The sequence below is a fragment of the Mustela putorius genome, unplaced genomic scaffold (assembly GCF_011764305.1).
Source record: "Mustela putorius furo isolate JIRA1106 unplaced genomic scaffold, ASM1176430v1.1 tig00000905_pilon_pilon_pilon, whole genome shotgun sequence".
In the NCBI taxonomy this organism is placed as follows: domain Eukaryota; kingdom Metazoa; phylum Chordata; class Mammalia; order Carnivora; family Mustelidae; genus Mustela; species Mustela putorius.
In genome coordinates, this window is record NW_025421511.1 from 2,558,666 (window position 1) to 2,575,491 (window position 16,826).

Sequence of the window (16,826 nt, forward strand, 5' to 3'; positions counted from 1 at the left end):
GGTATTCGTCCTTTCTGATGGAGGCATAATACTCTATAGTGTATATGGACCACATCTTCCTTATCCATTCGTCCGTTGAAGGGCATCTTGGTTCTTTCCACAGTTTCGCGACTATGGCCATTGCTGCTATAAACATTGGGGTACAGATGGCCCTTCTTTTCACTACATCTGTATCTTTGGGGTAAATACCCAGTACTGAGGCATCAATTTCTGTAAAATGAAATCACCATCACATATCTCAAGGGTGAAATGTAGTAATGTTTATCGAGTATTTTGTCAACTATTGGTGTCTGTATCAGTAACTTATTTGGATCCTGATCTGCTTCACTTTAGCCACATTTTAAAGTATTTTAACATGAGAAAATCACAATAATAGAATAAAAGAAAGCTTATCTAACCACAAGGCCTTTGAATGTTATTGTAATTTTTCTTATTATGTTAGGGAAGTATATCATGTCCCTACAGACTAATGCATACATCTCAGTACTCGGCTGTTATTACATGTCATGGAACTGAGCCATCAGATGTGTGAGGGACCATCACTGTGATGTCACTGTAAGTCTCTGTTATGACCCATTATGCTGTCCCAAGGATACCACATACCAATACCAACTCTAATTTATAGCTGAAGAGAACACACCAGTCTCCTTTGCTAATACTATTGCAAATTATTTTTTTTACCAATTATGGAGGGATTAAAAATGAGTGGTCATGAGAAAATCTTTGTTAGTAAGGTCTATTTGGAAGCTTCTGGTACTTGGACTCCAAGATCTATTATCTTCTGCTATGGACATTTAATAAATATCAGTTCCTCTCACTCCCCTCTGATAGAATATCAGGATAGGTGAACAGGATAGGTGCCTAGTAGATGATCCTATGAGGCAGGTAAATCAAGGCTACATTTTATAGCACTTCTAAATTAAAGCCTAAGCACTAACCCCAAGATTGGACTTTACTGGTATATGAAGACAAAGGACTTTATATTATCTTGAACATAGAATCATCTCTTATGAAAGAAACACTAGCCAACTTCATATTTAAGATGCTGGGTAGAGGAATTGGACTGACCTTTTCAAAACAGGACTGAAGTTTGTCCTAAAATGTAGCTATGGAAAAAAATATACTAAGATAATTAATAATTACTAGTGGAAGTTGGAGGGATTGGAAGAAGTATGAATTGTTTTACTAAAAAAAAAAAATACAATTCCTCAAGAACCTGCATGTGAAAACATTAATGGGGAAATTCATGGTATAAAATCACTTTTTACTGGTCATTAAATAAATTCCGAAATTTTTAGATTGATTCAAATTGTGCTTCAGACTCATATGTTCTTGCTAAAATCTTTGACTGTTTCCCACTGTTTGGTAACCATGAAAATACTCTTAACAATGTCTGCTTTTGCTCATAGTTACATTTTTAGCCCTAGACTGGTGTCTTTCTCTGCATTCTGCACTAGTGTCAATAACTATTTACCACATTAGTTAAATTGAATTAGAACTTGTTCTAGACATTGGGAGTAGAGATGTGATTCAAACAGATAAAATGACTCGAAAAAAATGAGAACAAAACCACATCCAACTACTCACCCTGCAGACAAGGAAACCAAGACCTTACCAGATAGGGAATTAGCTAATGTCTCAGAAACAATTAGCCACTGAGAAAGACTAGAATGTGATACTCTCACTTCTAATTCATTGCTTATTTTTGACAAGAAATCATCTCAGGAGGGAAATTAATTCCTATTGGCTGCCTGACTTGTGTCAAAATGGACCCCCCTACCATGAAGACACAGCTAGTAGTTTTATTTATAAAATAGTTTTACCCTTTAAAATTCCTGTTGATGTGAAACAGTCTGGTATAAATTTCCTATTTGAAAACCTTACCAGTCCTGTATATATTGCTTAATTGGGTAAGGACTAAGAGTTTATGGCAACATAAATCTAAAAAATTGTGGAATGTTCCACAAAATTTACTCACAGTGCATGGTGTTAGTTTCTTCTTATCTCTCTTCTACATTGAGGCAAATTTACAGGGCATTTATGAAAGAAGACAGCATATTTATGTATTTTTAAATTGTATTAGAATTTCCTTGTAATGATACATTCTAACATTGATGAAGAATCAGAGATCTTTAGAATATACTTTGGACTGTGTGTAATACTCTTCATTGCGATTAGGTACAAGTTATGTGGAACTTATGAGCCACATCTTTATTTCTGTTTATTATACTCTAAAACATTTCCTAAAAGTACTAACAGAGACTTAGTATACAATATGCTTTACCTTACCATTATGGAGACTAATTAGAAAAGTGCTTGATGGTTCATGTAAACACACTTTAGAATAAATAAGTGTAGGGAAAGATTCTTGTGGGGTTTTTTTGTTTGTGTGTTCTGTTTTATTTTGTTTTGTTGTCTGGGCTTCTGAACATTTTCAATCCCTGGGGAGTCTGCTATTAAAGTACTTTCTAAAAAGAATATTTTTTAAAAGATTTTATTTATTTATTTGACAGAGAGAGAGAGATCACAAGTAGGCAGAGAGGCAGGCAGAGAGAGAGGGGGAAGCAGGCTCCCTGCCGAGCAGAGAGCCCAATGTGGGGCTCGATGCCAGAACCCCAAGATCATGACCTAAGCTGAAGGTAGAGACTGAACCCCCTGAGCCACCCAAGGTGCCCCTAGAAAAGAATACTTAATGGAATTTTTTATTTGCTCTTTTTCTCTATAAGAGTTCAGGCTCCTGTGGACTGTGACTTTGACCACCTGTCAGTGAAATGTACAGATCAGACTGAGATTGAAAATTCCTAGGAAAGCAGGGGAACGAGATCACAGAGGAGGACAAAAGGGAGGTTTAGGCATTATAAGCACTGAATGAACATTGCACTGGAAACCAAATCACCTAGAACCCTGGTTTACCTTTGGGAACATACTGATCTTTATTACGGTTGAGACTGCCTGAGAATGATCACGCAAGCATCTTGGAGCCAAAGACATCAGGGATTCGAGACAGCATTTTGACATTTCAACAAGAGCTCTCCAACAATCCCTACCCATGACACACTGGTTCTCCTGATGGAGACCACCGTTGCTTCACGTTTCCCGACATTAGAAGAACGGAATGTGATTTCGCAAAAAAGAGACTTCAGAAATTAAGATGTCCAACTGTTTCTATTTTGTGACTCCCTGGGAATGATGACTTCTCAAGGGACGTTTATTAACAGTTGCCATTTTGTTCATTACAAAATATTTGAAGGAAGGCATGTACGGAAATATCCTCAGACTGGGCTTTTCTCTTCACTGGGAGGGCAGGTTGCCCCAGGAGACCTCGGTGAGCACGTTGGCCATCACGGCTAGCTGAGATGCAGCAGAACAGCAAGCCCGTGTGATAACTACAGTACGTTTCACAGTGGAAGGATGAGTGTGATCTTCATGAAGGCATAAGAGGATGCTTTTTTTTTTTTTTTTTAAGATTTGATTTATTTATTTGATAGAGCACAAGCACACGGAGGAGGTGAAGGAAAGGGAGAAACAGGCTCCCCTCTGAGCCGGGACCCTGGTGTGGGACTCGATCCCAGGACCCTGGGTTCCTGACCTGAGCGGAAGGCAGACGCCTAACTGACTGAAACACTCAGGAGCCCCAGAATGAAAGGATCCTTAAGAAATATATTGTGTAAGTGCTTCATAAAAAGAGAAACGTGTGTAAAGATCCGGAGTTGCTCACAACCCAAGATCCTGTGGAAGAGAAAGGCTTATAAACATGGTGAGTGGGTTAAAGGGGTTCATTTGAGCATATACCCCAAATTCAAAGAACTCACACCACAGCGAAATCCCCAGAGTGATGATGGTTGTGTCAGGGATGACTTTAGTGTTTGTATCTCTATGAACAACTTTATTGAGAGTCATTGGACACTCTGCAAAAAGAGAAAGCTTATAAATATTTTTATTGGGGAAAAAAAGGTTTTGTTAGGAGAACAACTTTCTGCTTTCACAGTGTTCAGAAAGTGAGAGACTTCATAAACACAACAGACGGATATCTTCTCCTATTTTCCTGTTACTCATAATGTATATCCTTAATTACATAAAAATACATATAACTTAGTTATACAGAAAGACATGACTACATGGCCTAAAGATAAAAATCATAACATTTGGACATATACCTCCCGGAAAATTTAACACATGTAGTTACATATTTATTTTGATGGTGTTCTGTTATGTACATACTTTTGCAAAAATGTCAGTTCCTTCTGCAGTAGCTTTAGTAGATTTCTTATATTATGAGTGAATTTACTACAGCATGGTTGACCTTCATTATAATTTACATTTCACTATTAAATAAGAAAAAAAACTGTGGTGAGCATTTCTGTTTGTGCTCATATTTAAGTTATATCCTGTTGACCAATGGTTTATGTATTTATGCCTATGAAAACTACTTAATAGTTCAGCAGGGAAGCATTTGAGGGTATATCTGCAGTGTCTTACCTGATTCCTGCTGGTAACTAACAGCACGTGTTTTTGTTTTGTTTTTGGTTTTGTTTTGTTTTTGTTTTTGTTTTTGTTTTCCTGTATTAACTTCTAAGTTCTCCTTTAAGGGACACGCCCGAGTGAATGAAAACCTTGGTGTCATTAGCACAGACTTGCCAACTGTGAAGATTCTCAGTCCTATGTGCTTTATTTTTATCTTCTCTATTAAGGAATTGGGATTTTCCTCATCTCCATCTTGAAAATCACATTAAGAAGAAAGATGCGCCTACAAACCTTGACAGACACATACTAGGTCAGATTTAAGCGAAAGTAGATTTTTTTCTTCTAAAGATTTTATTTGTTTATTTATTTGAGAGAGGGAGAGAATGAGAGAGTGAGTAGGAGAGGAGGAGAGGGGGAAGGCGAGAGGGAGAAGCAGACCCCTTGCTGAGCAGGGAGCCCGGCAGGGCACTCGATCCCGGGACTCCAGGATCATGACCTGAGCTGAAGGCAGTCACTCAGCCAACTGAACCACCAGGTGCCCCAAGTAGATTTTTTTAAAGTCATACAATGAGAGGACAGTAGAAATCATGTTTATTTCATACACTTCGCTAATGAAAACAACTGCTCTTTGATAACTACAATTCATCAGGTGTTTTTATCCCAATTCGCTAATTAGATTATTAGAATGATGCTAAGTTGATAACTGTTTTTACAAGTTTCTCCTTTCTACCCGAGGCTCGGAGAAACTGAACAACGTACCGCAGATATCATAGCTAGTGAGTGGCAAGATCGATCTTGAAATTATGTTCTTCCTTACCCCAAAGCCTACCCCGATACCTAATCTGCCCGGTTGGTAAATTTGCTGACAGGACACTTTAAATCTTTAGGATCGCTAAAGGAAATCATTTCTGTTGAGTTCACTGCCTCAAGTTGTCTCTTAAAAAGGGAAAGGTGATTATTCGTTTTTCTTTGTGTTTTCCTGAAGTTGTGAATTTCTGAAACAGAAACTAGCCTTCCCCAATGGCTAACTAAATAGTACTTTTTACTTTCACTGGTGAATCACTTTAAATATTAGCAAACTACTTGTATATATCCAATAAAGGAAAACATCACATTCATCCATTGCTCACAGGGACACAGCTGTGTATAACTGCTGTGTCCTCGGTCTTTTTCTCACCTTCACCACCGTCCATGACATCCAACACCCGCTGGTTCCCTTTAATATGACGTGGCATAAGATAAAGACAGGGTTAATTTAATTAAGTGACGTTCTCAGTGTTGCCAGGGTCCCCTTAGACCCTCAGTGTCTTCCCAGGGCACCATACTGCAAGCTTCTGCTTCGTAGAAACTCCTCCAATCCACTATGGTTGTGTTTCTTTGCTGGGTTCCCCAGCATGGATACTGATATTGGAGAGTTCAAGGCTGGCTAGCTCGTTATCTGCCACATGTGTCTCTCTTACATCTCATGCTGTTTGGCACAGTTGTGGCTGAACAGATCCCTTGCAAAATCCATATGTAGAAGTCTTATCTCCAGGATCTGAGAATATGATGGTGTGTGGAGACCAGGCCTTTAAAGAAGTGACTTAACTTAAAATGAGGTTATTAGGGTGGGCCCCTAGTGCAACGTGACTGGTTCTTACAAGAAGAGGTCAGGGTGCAGACATATACACAGAAGAGACCACATATACAGGAGGCCACATCTGTAAGCCACGGAGAAGGGCCTCAGGAGAAACATCACCTGCAGAAAGGAATTCCTGTTGTTTGAGTCATCCAGACCATGGTGCTCTGTGAAGGCAGCACCAGGACACTGATGCACGCCCTGTACACAAGAAAAAGTAAACAAAACATTGACTTTTTGGATGCAACGCCTCTGTTGTCCAGTTTGCAAAGACTTTCACTGATTCTCTGTCTGATAAAGAAGAACGTGCTCTTGGGATGAACACCAAGAAGGAGTCAGAGACACAGAACCAGGCAGAGAAAGATGAGCTTGTGGTCACCATGAAGACTGCCAGTTTGATTGGGATGAGTCCGTGGGTGCAAGACAGCACACCTTGAGCAGAGTGGTCCCTTTTGCCCAGAAACCACTGCAAGCATCCCAGCTGCATTTCTACCCTGGCCCTTGCAATTATACCAGCTACATCTTGAAATTTCCTTCATAGCGTAGCCTCTTACCTCCTCCAGGAATCAACATTTTTCCGTGTTTTTCTCTGGTGGAGGTGAGTGGAGATGAGTAGATCCTGTAGGAATGCATGTTGTCTTGTAAGGCAGAGGCCTCTATGTTATCTTTAAAGATGGAGAGTTTGGAGGGTGGCCACTAAACTCTCACAGGTGCAGGTGAGACACAGTTCTCTAGGCTTGGAAAGTTCAGGGGGATTTGGAGTTTTGGGGTTCTCTAGAGCATCAACTCCAATGCCTCCATCCTACGTATCAGGATGCTGTTCCTTCTGCTCCCTTCCTTTCCAGGGCTTTGCTAGCGCAGCATTGCCAAGTGAGAAATCAGCTATCCAGGGCTTTCTTGCCCTCACCATGAGACCCGTGTCCTGACCCTTCTGGTTGCAGGAGACAGGGGTTCTGTTTGTGTGCTGGCAGAGAGGCCCGAAGGACTGTCAGACATTGGTGATTCATCACCCTTTCTGTTCTCCAGTACATCCATAGCATTTAGCAAGAATCATCTCGCCCCTTTATTCTTTCTGTTAAGACTCCCTGCTCGGCTCTCAAGTGCATTATCCCTCACTGCTCCCCCATCCCAGTTCATCCATGGCAGTGTAACAACCGGCATGGGGGCAGCATGGGGGAGGAGAGGTTACCCCAGTCTCCTTAGTACGAATGATGGGCCAAACAATTGGCAAGACATGTGGTCTCATCTCCATCTATTGGGGCTGCTGTAACAAAATTCCACAGCCTGGCTACCTTATAAACAACCAAATATTTCATACTCAGGGTTCTGCAGGTTGAAGTCCAAGATGCGAGTTCCTGTATGGTTGGAGAAGGACCCTCTTTCTGATTCACAGTCGGTGCCTTCTTTCTATGTCTTCACGTAGCAGCCAGAGATGAGGAGCTCAGCAGGTCCCTTTTACCAGGCACAGTACCGTTCATGATGGCAAAATATTATAATATTCCTAATAAGGAACAAAGACAATAAATATCAACCTATTTTTATCACCTTCGGTGTTAAGAATTTCAACAAATGGATTCGGGGAGGAAACAAATATTCAGACCGAAGAAGTGACACAGTTTAAAAATGTCATTATAAAGTCTTCTTCAGATTACTATCAGCAACACTGTCTAAGGTGACCTTCTCCGGGAATCAGTATGAGATAGGGTACTCACACCCCTGAACACTGGGTACTGACCTGGAGGCAGGAAAGTCACCAAGGAACACTCTAGTGATACGTGTGAGAGGATCAAGGAAGCAGGATTAGTCAGAGAACGAGGGTCAGGTGCCATGCACATGTAGCAGGGCCCAGCTAAGCCTGGGGTGGGGCGCGGGGGGCGGTGGGGGGACTCTTGAGCTGGGATGGCGCTTGGATTTGCCCGGCGTTGATGGAGGCGTATACGAAGTTGCTGGCTCCAGGCTGCTCTCAGGGAAAAAATACAAACTTGAGTAAAGAGGCTCTCTTTGGAGGAGGGTAGGGACTCGGCCAGTTGCATGCAGGACGCAGCTGTGAGCCTGCAAACACCTTCCCACCCGCTGCCGAGGAGGAATGCTTCTGCCTGGAACGGAGCATCGGGGCAGCGTGCCGTGGCACTTAGAGTCCCGACGAAGCTAGCAGAGAGAAAAATAAGCCCTTGAGGAACACGCCATGTGAGGCTGAGGTCCTGTCTGCTCTGTCACCCACGAGCAAGTAGCCACGGAGCCCTCTGGTCCCAGACGCAAAAGCAATCTAAGTATTTCATGCAGCCAGATCGTCCCGTGTCTCAGTGTGGGAACAGAGGGTTTCCCTCAGAGCTCCGAGGCCATGGTGTTCTGCCACGGTGCTCTGAAATTCTGTTGCTATTAATATTAAGAATTACAAGCTTGTTTGTAAATGTTGGAACACAGAGAAATAGCATCACCGTCCACGGTTGCGAGCTCCCGTGTTCATCTGCGACAGTCCCCTCTCGCTGCCCTCCTACCCACCCACAGACCGGGGTCACCTGCCTTTTGCATTGTTGCTCTAGGTTCTCTTCCATTTTGTACCTCGAGTTTTTTCTTTTCACTTTGCTTTTTAAAGTTCACCTGTACCGAAATATGACTTCTGCACCACAAGTTGCATGAATTAAAAGGACACAGTTAATGGGTTTAAGAGATGTGGGCACACCAGATATCATCACCAGCGTTCCCCTCAACCCGAAAGGTTCCTTGAGCCCTTGGGCTGGTTGTTCCTCTCCGCACCTCACCCCAGGCAACCAGGGAGCTGCTGCCTGTCATTACCAGTTACTTTGTGTTTCTCTAGTATTTTATGTAAAGGGATCCTGTCGTAGATACTCGAGTGGCTTCATTGATTAAGCAGATTCTGAGATTGGACAATGCCGTTTCCACGTATTAGCAATTCATTCTTTTTACTACTAAGTGGCATTTTTTGTATGGATACACCACATTTTTCTGTGCGTTCACAGATTGGCACATATTGTCTTTGTTCCCAGGTTGGGCTTCTCGTGAACAATCACTTCTGCACAAGTATTTTGTAGGCATATGTTTTTATTTCTCTTGGGTAAATGCATAAAAATTAATTGTGAGGACAAATAGTAAGTACATGTTTAACTTCTAAAGAAACCACTGAACTATCAGACCTGTTGTAGTTTAAATTCTTATCAGTAGTGTATATTCTGCATTCTTGTAAAACCTTGATATTGTTGGTCTTTTTAACATGTGACATTCTAATGGATGTCAAGAGGTATTTATTGGAGGTTGCAATCTGCATTTTTCAGATAACATAATGAACATGTGTGATATGATTATTTGCCATTCATATATCTTCTCTGATACAGTGTTCAAATTTTTGCCCATTTATTTTAATTTCCTCTTTTCATAAAATTGAATTGTAAGAGTTCCATATAAAGGTTTTTTTTGTCACATAATATGTATTTTGAAAATGTATCCCGTAATATGGTTTGACTTTTGTTTCCTTCATGGTGATTTATAGAAGAACATTTTTAATTTTGGTAAACCGAAAGGTTTTTTTACTAGTTCGTGCATTTTTTTAACCGCATTTGAAAAATCTTTGCCAGAGTTGCAAAGATTTTTCTCCTATATTTTCCTCCAGAGGATTTATAGATGTTTATATTTAAGTCTAGAAACAATTTTGCCTTGATTTGATCTCCCACCATTTTTTCGAAAAGACTTTTCTTTCCTTGATGAAAATTACCCAATGCTGTGAATTTATTTCTTCAATCAGTAATCTGTTTCATTGATCTGCGTCTTTCTGTAAGTCAGGGCACCACTTTCTGGAATCTTCACAAGTCTTCAAATCAGGGTATTTAAATTCTCTAAATTTGTTCTTTTTTTAAAAAAAATTTGCTTTCACTATTTTAGGTCATTTGAATTTCTGTATAAATTTAGGAATAAACTTGCCAATTTCTGTACAAGCCTGTTGCTGTTTTTCACTGTGATTGCCTTGAATCTGCCGATTAATTTGTAGACAAGTGACAACCAATCAGTACTGAGGCTTGCCGACCCAGCCCATCATCTCTGTGTATAAAAATTCTGTTGATTTCGGGAGAGGTCTTGTACTTAGCCTGTTACATTTATTCTAAAATGTGTAACGTTGTGTGATGCTAATATAAATGAAATGATATCTTGTTTTCTGATTGTTTATGGCTCGAATACTCATATTTTTTATTTCACCCTTGTGACCTTACTCAACTTTCTTACTTGTTCCAGCAGGTCTCTGCAAATCGCTTACATACACTGTGTAACTAGGTTTGGCGTCTGCAAGCACAGACATTTATTTCAGATATATCTGCCTTTCGTATGGAAACAAAGCAAAACATTATCTTCATGTACATGGTGCGCTGAGGATTTAACAAAGGTTAACGAGTCAGAAGCTCACCAACTCCAGAGCATGCTTTTCTAATCAAGAAATGGTCAGGATGCCCTAATAAGATACTACTTCCTCCTTTAAAAGTGACAGCCAGTCCCAGAACATAAAATCTTCTCTTATCTGTATATCCCCTTCCTAGCTTTTCTGCAAGTTAGCACCTTTTTCTAGAGCAATGTTACTTTTCTTCTTTTCCGCTAGAATATGTTACTATTATGGCAGCGGCCCTGAGCTTCCGCAAGGCAGAGCACCCTCCCTGGTCCCCAGGCACTGAGCAGCGGGTGAGGAGAAACTCTGCCAGGTCCCCGTACCAGCCTGCATGTCCGCACAGTGCCACTGTGGAATGTGGGGACATCACGTCCAGGGAATCAGGAGCACCCAAATGCTACTAAGAATTGTTGGATGGGGACCGTGGGCACGTGTCTTCTCTTTCCTTCCTTCCTTCCTGGTTCTCTCTCTCTCTCTCTTTCTCCTTCCTTCCTTTCTCCCTCCCCCCCCCCCCCCCCGGTCCCATGTCCTTCAAATCAGCCATAATAAAGAATGCACTATTTTTAAACCATGAAATCAAAACTTTGTCTATAAGAAGCTTATGAGACAGTTTACAGTTGTTGTTTTTCCAACATCGTTATTTTGTAAAGCTGAGAAATGCAAGGCTTTGGAGATTCCTTTTTGAACTGCACTTTTGAAAAAGAGAAAACCTCTACTTTTCAGTTATGCTACTTGGTATCATTGTATCTCTCTTTTATTACCCAATTAGGACCATCTTTATAGTCATCAAAAACTCATCAGCAGAAACCTTAGATTATTTATACTGAAGGGTTTTCAAACAGTAAATAAATTAATGTGTATGATTTGGAGGTTTGTTTGCATATAAAATTTCTGGCAAAGTTTTTATTAATATTAAACTAAAATGAAGAAAAATCATATCCGATGCTGTTTCATTAGTAGTGCTTTCTGATTTTAATTTTATCTAAATATTTTGGGGCATCTGAGTGGCTTGTATGGTCAGGTGTCTGCCTTCAGCTCAGGTCATGATCCCAGGGTCCTGGGATTGAACCCTGGGTCAGGCTTCTTGCTCAGTGGGGAACCTGATTCTCCCTCTCCCTTTGTCTGCTACTCAGCCTGCTTGTGTACTCCCTCTCTCTCTCTCTGTCAAATAAATAAATAAAACTTCTTAAAAATTAAAAAGAAAATAAAAATAAGTTATATCTAAATATTTAATGTATTTGTATTATGCTTAGTATATTATTTTCATATAATTGTTGTAGTGTTTATATTATCAATATTTAATGTTATATCTATTTACATATGTTGAAATAAGCAAAATTTATGCAATTGTTTATTTTAAACATGACAGTAGAAACTTGTAATAAAATTTCTACCTGGAATTCCTATATTGCATACATGTTATTTGGTCTAAGAAATTAAATACTTTCATGGATTCCCAAAAGTCAATTCATTGCAAAAATTAATTGTAAAAGATAGAATTATTTTTGCGTTCTATCTTATCATATAAAAACCTTCTGATAGTTTTCATGTTTAGAATTACATTGATGAAGATCGGTTTATTTGGGATATGAGAGAGGTAGAATGGCTTTCTGGAACTCATGAAAATATACGTGACTTCTTTACAGAAGACTTATAGTTCTCTGCCATGCGTAGACTAATGGTTTCTTTTGTTCCTTTTACTTGGTTGTAAGTCCTTTAAAATCTGATTCGTTAAACCCTTCTTCTGTGTGGGCAACACTTTTAAGGAGACACATTGACTGCTGGTTTCGGATGGTTTGCACATCATCCTGGCCAACTGGGCGTGAGTAGAAGCAGGCAGTGAGGGGTAAATGTGGCTTTATGGCAGAGTGTTTGAGTAAGACACCTCTGGGTTTTTAGCTCACTGCCAGCGTGAGTCAACCACTTTAACTAAATTTCACCAAACTCAGAGTTCGGTAGTTGTTGAGTCTAGGTGCCAGAATCAGCACTTAAAAGAACCGCAACGAAATTGAGGTCTGGACACACCGAGGTGATGATGATGTATGATCCGGTGGTAAAATGAACTAGAAATGTTTGTTATTGGAATCGATGCCTTAAAGGGGATTAGCAGCTTCTATTAAATGATGAGTGTTAAAATGTGGAATTAGTGCAAACGGCAGACCTGAGATGGATCTACAAAACCCACATAAATAATGGACTAAGCCTTGTGCAGTGGGTTCTCTCCCTGGGTACCCTGCGGGCCACTGTGAAGCTAGTGTCGCAGGTCTCTTAGCTGCGGTGGATGATCTGATTTTCCTCTTCTGCCTAGATGTACGTGACCTCGCTCTACCAGAGAAGAGATTGGGGCACCTGCTGGCCCGGAACCTACTGGGATGAAAACTGCACTAAAACATCCAAGAGTCTGTAAGTTTTACTCTTGGTTTTTTTTTTTTTTTTTTTTTTTTTTAATTCCCGCATAGGTGACAGTATGATGTCAGTTTCAGGTGTGTAATACAGTGACTCAGAGTTTCCGTAACCAGCCAGTGCTCACCTGGCCGGGCGCCCTCCTTCCTCCCCTCCTGGAGCCATGGGTTTGGTCAGTCACGTAACTTTCAGAGGACATGATGAGGAAGCATGAATTCACTTCCCCTCTGGAAAATACAAAGATTATTTATTTATTTATGATGTACTTACAATTTACCCTATAATTACAAAAATACATGACACAGAAAACAAAGTCTCATTTTTTTAATTGTCAGTCACCAGAGTTTCCTTGAAAATGAAAAGCAGTGACACAAAGTGAATCACACCTTTAAAAATACCATTCAAGTAAAACCCAAAGAAGAGATTGTGCTGCGTTTTTAATGACAGGAAGTGAGGTTCAGGACAACCTTTAGCAGCTCACAGAACTCTTCCTCTTCCCTCTTCAAGGCAGAGTTGGTGAGTTGGTTGACTGTACATTGGTGCTGGTGGCAGGCACATCATTCAAGAAGAGAAAAATACTTAAAATGTTAAAGACCACCATTATGATTATAATTTTATAATCATATAATCATAATGATTATCAATTTATTAATTTAGGGTCATGCAGGGACAGATAGTGGATCAGGATTTACAAAATTCATTCAGTTCCGTGAATGAAGACCTCAGTCCTTTATGATTTCTCTTCCCGGCAATTCTACTTCCTTCCTCTCCTTATTTTGTATTTTTTTTAAGCGATGGTCACAATTCTCACACAGGTATATTTATTCCCAAGGAATTAAGTAAGAATGAAGATGCTTCATAAATGTTCTCCACATAAATACAACATCCTCAGTAAGTTTCTCAAACTATTTTAAGAAAATATTATTTTCTTGCTTTTGTCCAGATTATGTGAGAGTGACTTCAGCAGGACACTGGAATAGGAAGCCTTCAACTGATTCCCCTTACCCCCACAGACACACGGGTTTAGCAGCAACACACACAAACCAGTTCTCTTTGTGAGAAATCCAGGATCCAGTTGAAAGATTCTGCATCCTGGGCAAGTGTGAACAGCCATTACCACCGACCATGGTATAGGAAACTGAGAAAGGAACTCTAGTGCCCAGCTGAGCCCTGAGGAGTCACAGAGCGGCACTGACTTAGTGCTGCAGATTTTCTAGCTTTTTCCCAAGAGAAGCTTCTGTCTTGCCTGCCCTGGAGAGCTGACCCTCATTCCTGCAAGAGCCTATCCAGAGCCAGGTGGTGGTTTGAACTAGCATGCAGGTGTAGGGGAGGAAAGCTTTTCCCTTCTTCTCTTCTATGCTTCCTTGGCTGGCATAATAATTAAATTAGCATCACATTAACAGGAAAAAATCACATTTAATTTCATGCGGACAAGAGTTCATAGAAATATGAGACTCAAGGAAGTAACCACGCAGGCAGCTTTCATGCATTTTAGACAAGGAGACAATAACTTTGTAGAGAGTTGACAAGACAAAGGGGTTTAGGCTTGGGGTAGTAAATTAATGAAGCAGGAACAAGATTTGTTTGCACAGCCTTCTCCGCCCTAAATTCCCCATCTCGGGTGATAGGATGTCTCTCTTCCTCCTGGTACCCAGGGTACCCTTCCCATAGGGAATGTATGTCCTGCTGCAGAACGACAAAAGAGGCCAGAGTGTTCTTCTTGCACTTCACTACTTTAGTTCAAAATCATCATCAATATAAGGAGCGCCTGGGTGGCTCCGTCAGTTAAATGTCTGCTTTCAGCTCAGGTCATGATCTTAGGGTCCTGGGATGGAGCCCCAAGTCAGGCTTCCTGCTCAGCGGGGGAGTCTGCTTCTCGCTCTACCTCTGCCTGCCATTCTGCCGCCTCGTGCTCTCTCTGTCTCTCTGTCAAATAAATTAATAAACAAATTACTCAATTAATTAAATCTTTAAAAAAAAAAACAAACAAGAAACCCCAAATAATCAATATGCAAAGTGGCATATTTTGGGGTGGCACATGGTCCCCACGTCCCACACGCCAGTCCCCATCTCAGCGCACAGGGAGGAGGGGGTGAACCGCAGCCCCCAGCGTCTTCTTGAGGACGGAAGGAGTTGTACCCCACGCCCAGTGTCCCAGCTTTTCTGGGGTTGCCCAGAAGGCTAGCTTCTCGCGCCTGTCTGAGCGCCGGCAGGACGGAGCCCAGCGCACCCCGCTGCCGGCAGGTCGGGGCCAGGGCAGCCGTACGCGGAGCACGCGGCTGGTCTCCACAGCGCCTCCTCCGGGTCCAGCGAAGAGTAAACAGGTGAGAAATCTCACCCCTGTGCCTAGTCCCGGAGGGGAATCCATTAGACACGGCCCCCAGCAATCCAGCTTCCGCGGGCTCCAGACGACCCAGCTGCGGGCACTCACAGGAGCCAGCGGAGTGCAGCCCCTGGATCCCGTCGAAGGAAGGCCTGCCGTCCGTGGCAGCACGGCTGAGCCTGCAGCTTCGTGAAATGAGGCCCGGACAAGACAAACACCGCCGGCTCCACCGAGATGCCGTGTCTGCAACAGCCAGGCGCATCGAAACAAACGGTAGAATGGGTTGCGGGCGCTGAGGAGAGGACGGAGGAGTTGCTGTCCAATGGGTGTCGTTCGGGTCACGTCCCGGCCGCGCGGCGCACCGCTGACAGCTCACAGGGGCTACTGCACACTTAAAACCTGCGAGGAAGGCGGATTTCATGCCACAGGTTCTTGCCACGTTGGAACAGAATAGAATAAAACAAGTGATGCATCCCTGAACTTCAGCTCTGAAACTGATATTACAATATGTTAAATTTATTGAGCTTAAATAAAAATGAATTAAAAAACACTAAAAAAGAGTAAGATAAAAGAAAATGAAAAAAATGATAGTATAAATAAGTAAAATAAACCAAACTCTGGGTGCCTGGTTGGCTCCATCCTTAAGCGTCTGCCTTCGGTCATGACCCCAGGGTCCTGGGATCCAGCCCCGCGTCAGGCTCCCTGCTCAGTGGGGAGCCTGCTTCCCCCTCTCCCATTCCCCCTGCTTGTGTTCCCTCTCTCCCTGTGTCTCTCTCTGTCCAATAAATAAATAAAAATATTTTTAAAATTAAAAAACTTTTTTTAAAATTTTTAAAAACTTAAACTGATACTATGCTAATAAGTGTCAAACTGGCAATTTGATTCATTTGTTCAAATGTAAAAAGTAAATTATAATGTAAATCACTTTCAGTTAGTAAAATTGTTCATCATATGGGGTCTTTTCCCCAGTGTCCTTAGTAACAACATTAGACTCTGTGACTGAGCCTGGGGTGGAAATTACACCGAATGTATCATCGCCTCAACGGGGAACGTTGCAAAACCAGCACTGCTTCATTTTGCTAAAATATATATATATATACACATATATATGTGTGTATATATATATATACACACACATATACGTACATATATATGTATATATATTTTGCTAATTAAACTGGGAATGTACTCTTAAGAACAGATCTCTCGTGAAGTATAAGGCTATTCAGATATTTTCTGTAGGTTTTGTAGAGTGAACAGTCTAAGGGTTGTGAAATAAGAAGTTCATGTTCAATCTGATATTTTTGGACTTCAGTCTCAGCTCGTGATCCGTCCTAGCTTTGAGGACATTACTTAGACTCTATTTTTTCTCGGTTTACTTACTCAGATGACCAGAATATATCTCTACATGTATTTGGTTTTCTCCCAGGATTCCTGGCTCACAGCTCCCCAGACCTTTGGAATTCTCTGAGAGGTAAGAGCAACGGGAGCTCCTCTTGTTCTAATATTTGTCTCTTTGTCTCCAGTTCCTGAAATCCTTCAGGGCCCTAAAGGTGAGTGATTGTCTTGGTATTTGTAACAAGCCCCTTTCCAGCACAGTGGGGGAAGGGGGAGGGAGGACGCCTGTG

The 16,826-nt window shown here is 41.4% G+C and overlaps 1 long non-coding RNA gene across 1 annotated transcript in view; it reads left to right on the top strand.

The window, feature by feature from the left end:
• The window catches only part of LOC123393613, a 91,954-nt gene extending 79,085 nt beyond the window's left edge, over nt 1-12,869 (top strand). The window contains exon 3 of the long non-coding RNA XR_006608438.1: nt 12,781-12,869. This is a non-coding gene — a long non-coding RNA (uncharacterized LOC123393613). The remainder of the gene's footprint in view (nt 1-12,780) is intronic.
• Nucleotides 12,870-16,826: the final 3,957 nt, after the last annotated feature.